Source organism: Malus sylvestris, chromosome 5, assembly GCF_916048215.2.
Source record: "Malus sylvestris chromosome 5, drMalSylv7.2, whole genome shotgun sequence".
Taxonomy (NCBI): Eukaryota; Viridiplantae; Streptophyta; class Magnoliopsida; order Rosales; family Rosaceae; genus Malus; species Malus sylvestris.
Window position 1 is genome coordinate 33,385,435 of NC_062264.1, and position 8,374 is coordinate 33,393,808.

At 34.7% G+C, this 8,374-nt stretch overlaps 1 long non-coding RNA gene across 1 annotated transcript; it reads left to right on the forward strand.

Annotated features, from left to right (window-relative positions):
- The first annotated feature begins 3,065 nt into the window (after positions 1-3,065).
- On the forward strand, positions 3,066-3,905 carry LOC126622623 (uncharacterized). Its single transcript, XR_007623530.1, has 3 exons — positions 3,066-3,307; positions 3,408-3,501; positions 3,764-3,905. It is a non-coding gene; the product is annotated as an uncharacterized LOC126622623 (long non-coding RNA).
- Positions 3,906-8,374: the final 4,469 nt, after the last annotated feature.

Sequence of the window (8,374 nt, forward strand, 5' to 3'; positions counted from 1 at the left end):
CATAAGAACAGTTGTTGATGGGGTGATGAAAGCAATATGTAATTATTGTAACAAGAAGTTTGTTAGGAACACTAAAAATGGAACCAGCCATTTAAGGCATCATGTGACAATATGTCCGTGTCAGAGACAAAAAAAAATTGAAGCAAACGCTAACCCAAAAAGTGGGAGATGGGAAAGTAGAGTTGTATATATTTGATCAAGAAAGTGCAAGGAGAGCTCTCGCCCAAATGATAATATTGCATGAGTACCCTCTTTCCATGGTTGCGCATGTTGGATTTACAAACTTCATGAGTGTTGTCCAACCGTTGTTTAAGGTTGTTTCAAGAAACACAATCAAGAGTGATATCCTCAAAATATATGATTATGAGTATTCGAAAACAATGCAATTGTTGTATGAAAATAAGAGTAGAATTGCCATAACTACTTATATGTGGACTGCAAGTAATCAAAACAGAGGATTTATGGTAATAACGACACATTTTATTGATGACTCTTGGACGTTGCAGAGCCGAATAATAAGGTGATATTTTTAATACTTTAATTTCTATTTAATTATTGTCTAGCTTTAGATTTATATTTCAGATTATGTATTGTAACCATCTTCTTTGTAACTTTTTCAGATTTATTTATGTGCCCTGTTTGCATACTGCCGAGACACTTTCAAATGTTTTAATGGAATGCTTGCTAGATTGGAACCTCAATCGTAAGCTTTCTACCTTAACCGTAGATAATTGCACTACAATTGATAAAATGATTGATCTTATTATTGAAAAACTTTCTAGTAGTTCACTTTTGTTGGGTGAAGGGTTCTTTCACATGCGTTGTTTTGCGCATATATTAAATTGATTGTGAAGGATGGTCTGGAAGTGATTGGTGGTGGTGTTGAGAAAATTCGTGATAGTGTTGTTTACTAGACAACAACACAAAAAAGAGAGGAAAAGTTCGAGGAAGCAGTGCGTCAATTGAAGCTTCCAAGCACTAAGAAGATGGTGCTTGATTTAAAACTCGGTGGAATTCCAATTTTTTAATGATTCAATCTGCTTTGATTTACAAGGATGTTTTTCCTTGCTTGAAACAACAAAAGTCGCAATATAAGTGTTTGCCTGATGATAGAGATTGGGAGATGGCAAGAGAGATTTGTGAGAAGTTAAAGTTGTTTTATAATGTCTCCGAGTTGATTTTTGGAACTAAGTACCCTACAACAATCTTTATTTTCCAAATATTTGTGAGATCAGGTTGTCGCTAACTCGGTGGCTTACCTCTAGATGTGATGAAATAAAAAATATGGCAAGAAGTATGATTGAGAAATTTGATGAGTGTGATTCATGGAATAATGGTTGTAGCTACTGTATTGGATCCAAGATTCAAGATGAGGCTGATTAAGTATTTCTTTCCTCTTATGTATGGGCAATATGCTTCGAATGAAATCGACAAGATTCGTAAATATTGTTATGATTTGGTAAAAGAGTGTGGATCTAATCATATCTCTAACATGGGTCATCAACCATCATTCTCTAATCATATCTCTAACATGGGTCATCAACCATCGTTCACTTCATCTCAATTGAATCAATTTGACTTTGAAGAGATGAATCCTTTAATGGATAACTTTGACTTGTTTGTTTCTAGTACTGTAAGTACTGATAATGTAAAGTCAGAATTAGATCACTATTTGGATGAGGCTATTTTGCCTGGAACATTTGATTTTGATATTTTGGGTTGGTGGAAATCAAATGGGACTAAATATCCTATCTTAAGTGCTTTGGCAAGGGATATATTAGTTATTCATGTATCTATAGTTGCTTTCGAATCAGCTTTCAGTACTAGTGGGAGATTTGTAAGTCCACACCGTAATAGACTTCATCCAAAGACATTGGAAGCCTTAATGTGCTTCCAAAATTGGTTATGGAAAGAAATTCAAGGTACCCCAAAGTATTAATTTATTTTCATCTTATATTTGTGCATATTCTTTAATCTTAATTTCGAACTTATTTTTCAAACTTAATTAATTAGTATGCATTCAGTTTTAGAACTAATTTAAGTATTTATGTTTCACAACTAGCTTCTTGTTCTAATGCATATTTGGTTGCTGCATTTATTTTGAAGATATGGATATGGATGAGGTAAGTATTGGCAATTATATTATATGTATATAACTATCTTCTTTGGAGATTATATGTGTGCAGCGATTCATATTAATTATTTTGTCATTTACTTAATAATGTAGGAATCATGCTCCATTGATGGGTGTGAAGGAGGGGCACAATGAAATATGATGTTGACTTGGTGGAACAAGAAGCGAAGTGCAAATATCTCGTTCTTTTGTCATCACAAGTTTTGGAATTATTAGACAATTTGTTTTGTCTTCCTTTCGTGTTTGTTTTTGTCCTCTTTTTTCTTTTTTATTGGACCAATTTATCATATTGGCTTATCATGAACAACTTCAAATATATTGTTATGTTTTTTGTAATTGGATGTTGCTATTTAATGATGGAATTAGTATCTACTAAATTTTATAGTGCGTCAATTGGATGAATATAACATTTTTTTTTGTTTTTTGACGAAGATGGATATAACCGATAACCGATTGAAAATCGGCTATTCGGTGTATATGGTTATGGATAATCCCTGATGGTTAATTTTGTGACGACCCATCCCTAATTTTCCTATGTAATTTCTCCCCGAGTATGTGTATTGACGGTTATGCCCTTAGTGGCGAATGACGTGGACGTGTTTATTTCCTCCTTATTTATTTTATCGTCTTCGTAAATAAATTGTGCACGTTACTACGAGACTACGTAGATTTTACCAGTGTAGAAATACCTGTTTCGGATATACTTCGATTTCTTTTTACTGGAGAAAATCCAAAACCCTATCCTTGAATTCCTTAAGCTTACCCGTGCAACCCATCCCCCTTCATTATACTCACCAATCAATCTCCTCAATTCACTCTCAAACCAACCAATCTCATATCTCCCTCATTTCTGTCCTCCAATCAGAAAAAGAGAAAAAATGACTATCTCTCTCTCTCTTCCTTCTCTCTTTCTGTCCTGTATACTCTCCATCTCTGCAAACCCCCTTGAGCGAACCCTAAACTTCTCAGATCGAACCTAAAAACTACCCCATTGTACTCATCTCAGCCCCACGATCATAACCATGTCCTTGAAACCTGGTTTAAACGAGTTAGGATGTTTTGAAGCTTGGGAAGGCTTCTATACAACATTTTAAGGGTCCTAGGCTTGTTTTGGAAGAAGGTCGACATGAAACGACCGAGTTTCAAGGAGTCCACTTTTTGGACTCCAAACAGGTACAACACCATTCTACACTTCATTAGCTTCAAATCCATATAAAGTGGGTTAAAAATGGATGAGAAATGAAGAAGTTATGTTAATTTGAAATTTTCCCAGAAATCTAAAGAAAAATTTAGTTACAGACGGCCGTGGACGGCGGCGATGGCAAGGACAATCGGAGAAGGTGACGGAATATTCCTAACGGCGTCAGGTAACGCCGTTAATCTCTGTTAGCATTTAACAGAATATTTCGTGGAATATTGCTAACGACTTCAGTCACGCTGACGACACGTGCCTGAGCGTGGGGGCGCGTGAGTTGTCCAAAAATTATTTTAAAAATTTGGGGATGTTCGTGACGTCAAGTAGGTCACGATGGTATATTTAAACCCTAGGTTTGAGCAAACTATGGTGGTTTTATTTAGGTTTACGTATATGTGCTTTAATTAATTCGAAATTAGTTATTTCACATATAGGGGAAACGTATCCTGAGGACGTTCGAGGCCAAGCTAGGCTCGGGGGCTATGACCTAGTGATGTACTTGTGAGTAGGCAGTTTATTTTTATATCTATATGTATTTATAGTTTCCAGAATTGCATAAATACATCACTTTACATATATATTGCCAAATAATTGATAACTGCAATATAATTGTGATAAATGCTGCTATATGGTTGAGATATTACTGTCATGACATTCATACATATTTGTACATGCTCATCTTGCTGCACCGGTGTTAGTACTCGCCCCAAGGCTAGGGTCAGTCCTTCACGTGTATGTTCACATCGCACCATTCGCTCTCCTTAGATCCAAGTTAGGTGCCAATTTTGTCGAGTAGAATGCATTAGGCAATCTGACTTATATGTGACCGTGCTCCTGCACCAGCCTTCACGTGATCGTAGTACTAGAGCATATTGATTACACCCAGTCCTGTTCGTGTCAGAAATTATTTGTTCAAACTCGTGTGTCAGCCTAGATAAATGAGCACTTAGCTATACTTGATTATCACATGATTATATTATTATGGCATTTGATACATCATGACTTGGCATATTTCTGGTTATAATACTATTATAATGTTGTTGATTTATTATTTACATACCTATGTAGTATGTTTTAAGGAAACTATACTTGTTTTACGGCGAGAGGTTAGTATATTCGAAAATAAAGGATTTCGTATAAGCATTGTTTTACTGACCCACTCAACTTTATTTTTAGCCCCTCCAGGACCTAAATAGTTGTACTCTTTGTGGCACTCGAGGAATCTCGGCAGTTCTGACATTCTCTTCTGTTTAGACGTAGGAACTTATCACTATTATGTAATAAGTGTACTTTAGTTACTTTGATTACTCTTCTGTAGTCTCATTGTCTATTACGCTTTGAATAATTGTAGTGGGTTCTTCCCACGATTGCGCACTCTTTCACTATTTAGTATAATTAGTTTCAATTAGTCTTGAAATTATTCACTTTTTTACATCACTTACCCTTATGGTTACGTCACCTCACGGTGATGGCCAGCATGCTTCGACCTTCCCAGGTTGGGGTGTGTCAAATTTGCGGTTTTGGATATGGTTAATTTTCGTGGTTATGAGATGGATATGACACTTCTGTCTCCAAACCGAACCGCTGACATCCCTACATGGTGGTTTATATTGAGAGCAATTTATTTTATCCATTGATAATGAAGCTATAATGCAGCGTGTTCACAATATGAAAACACATCGGAAACAATTGTAACTTGGATTGTTATTTATTCTATAAATTATGAATGACGGAGCTATGATTTAATTTTTGAGATTATTATGTCTAAAAAATGTTTGTAAACTTTTACATGTAATCCTCTGAATAATTTTTCTTGAATCCGCCATTGTTCCAAAGTCCATACACAATTGTGAAATCTTTCCCCCATGGAAAAGCAATCACCGATGGCCCATGCTCTAATCATACAAAACAAGCAATAAATGAAGGGGTGTGCATTCCTTGTTAATTTATGTCTTTTGATCTGATGAATCCGACGGCCGAAAATTAAAAAGAGGTGTGTGGATATCATACCCCTAAATGAAACCTACAAATTATATTAAAATAATAAACAATAAAGAATTAAGAAATAGGGAAAAGGTAAACCCGTTGTAGAAACAAGACAGAAAGGTGATACGCAAGTCTTGTTTCTTTATGAATTTCAGTAGCTCTCCAAAAGTCGCGGCTCCATTATCTATCTAATTATACAAAACCTTTAAATGAAGTTTCGTACAGCTGCACTCATTTTTATTTGCTATTTTATTTGGTTTACCAAATGATGGTAATAAATGATAGCGACTTCGTTAGAGAGAGTATATTTACGCATTTTAAATTTTTTTTTTTTATATTTGTTTGTTTTTTAATATTTTTTAATATTTTACAGATCACTAACATTAGATAAAAAAAATATTAAAAAATAAATAAGTAATTTAAAATGTATGAATATAATATTTCGTTTCATTATTATTCAAGTACCATTACAACGGATGTCATGGTAATGTAAACTGTAGGCGGTTGTGACCCATGGACTTTCTTCCTAAGTTTGACATCACATTTGAGAATTTTACTTCCAAGGGTCATAGTTTTTGCGATAATAGTTTGTAGGCCAATTACATTTAGTACTCTATAGGTTGGAGTGATTTTTAAAATACCTTAAATAGTTTCGATTGTCTTACGTCACAATATGAAATTTGAAATCGTATCAATTTATGGTTTTGAGTTGTATATGAAGGAAATTGAAATTCTACTATAAAACTAATTGTTAATATAGAAAGTAGCTCAATATCTTGTAAACTCTACAAGGTTTGTCCTTTAACTAATGTGAGACTCTTTTACCTTTGCTTTCTCACACTCTCTCTCATATATGGTGAAGTTTTAAGTCAAACAAGTGGACAACATGAATTGGGTGACGTGGAATAGTATGGCCGTTGAGCTTCATACGTGTGTCAATCTACTCTGATACCATGAAGAAAGTTGAGATTCCATCATAAAACTAATTAACTATATAGGGAGTAACCCAACTTACTTATGTCTCTCCTCCTATCAGTGTGAAATTCATTCTCAACACATATAAAATATCCTCGTAATAGCATGGGTGAACCAGGCCAGAACTTTAATTTAGAGGGCAGCTTAAAAAATTTAAGCTCCTTTTTGTGACAAATAAAGCTAATCTTTACGAATCAGGAAAAAAATTGTTAGAAAATACCTAATTGTGTTACTCTATTCTCTCATTTTCTTTTATTAATTGTTGACTTAACAATCAACAATCAACGATTCCTCAATTGTAAAGATTAAATATATTTACAACTCAACAAGGTTTAAATATGAGTGGCTGAGAAACAAATAAAAAAAAAAGTTCACTTAAAAACAAAAAGATGAATTTTGCACTCATTTTAATATGACTAATACAAAAAATTGTCACACAATACTACAGTTTGATGGTATTCAACTTTATTTGTAAGTAAGAGGTATTAAATTCAATTCTCGTTAAAGGCGAATTTGAACCACATTATTGCTAACCCATTGTAAAGCTAAGCCCTCCCTCTCACTTAACGTAGAAAATATCGCTTGTTCACAAAAAAAAATACAAGAAATTCTTTTATCAAAATAATTAGTAGATGGGGCACCTAGGCTTCAATCTTTGGCTTATCTTAACTCGAGTTTTTGGTTAAGTCATGTCATTCATAATCAAGTATCAAGCTCGTCATAAGGTGAGTTGAACTTAAGATATTTGATTTACAAATTAAGAGGAATAGTGCAAATGACCCGAAATTTACTTTAAATTAGGGAAATAATTTCCACACCTTCCTCCTTACCTTTTCCACTTTTTAATTATGTATGTTGATTATCTTTTGATTGTTCAATTTAATGATAGAAAAAAAAACAAATACAAAACATGAGAAGCAGAGAAGGAGAATGCATAAGCCGATCCTTAAACAAACTCGAAACTAATTCCTAACCATTTAGAATTAACTTCCATAACCTTTATTAGTAATCCACTTGATCTTGTTTTTACCTAACCCTAACCTTTGTTTGTTACAGTGCACGATCAACGATCAGCTTCATAGGTTTTGCCCGTCCTACAATTAAAAAAAAAGAGGAAAAGTTAAGAATATATTTATTATTTTGCTATAGTGAAGGAAATCAAACAGTAGATTTATCATAGGGATAGTTTAGTTGTGGTCTTTGACACCTAATTGTTATAGACTCAAACCTTATGCATTTTAGGTTTTAGATTGAAGTCACTCTCCACATAAATGACATTGTTGATGCACAAAATCAGTGAGGACTTTGGTACAACAGAAAATGTTAAGTTTGTGACCTTCGCTAGATTGCTCCGGTCACTAGTGTGAATAAGTATGTAAATGGATAGGGATAGGGAAGCAAACACAAGATGTACGTGGTTCACCCAGATTGGCTACGTCCACGGAGTAGAGGAGTTCTCATTAATTGTGAAGGGTTTACACAAGTACATAGGTTCAAGCTCTCCTTTAGTGAGTATTAGTGAATGATTTAGTACAAATGACATTCGGAAATATTGTGAGAGAATGATCTCTATTTATAGAAGAGAGTTTCTAGTTTCATTCTAACATTGACACGTGTCATGTTGTGATTGGATTTTGATGTCGACACGTGTCACGCTATGATTGGCCTCCTGGTTGGAGGGAAACTCTTCTGGGTCCTTGACAATATAACGTTGACCGGTGCTCAGTAGTTTCGGGATTTGTCAAGTATGGTACAAACAATGCTCCCCTAAGTTCCTGAGTGAGGGAAGCTTCTCGATTGGGGACTTGCAAGATCCAAGCCATTGAGTAATCACGAAATTTCTAAGTACCGAAGTGTGGTATCATTTTCACTTGCCTTATCTGTCTCATATGTAGATGTGGTATCTTCTCTGGAAGTACTTTTCTTCCATCCAGGGGTGATATCTTTAATCGATGAAGATGCACAAGGTAATGTATGAATTTCACTTAAAGCTTACTTGTAGTTTCGGGCTTGGTCAAGTGCGATACAAAACCCTATAGTAGGAGTCCCCCAAGTCACCGAGCTAGGAGATTTGCCGAAAGAGG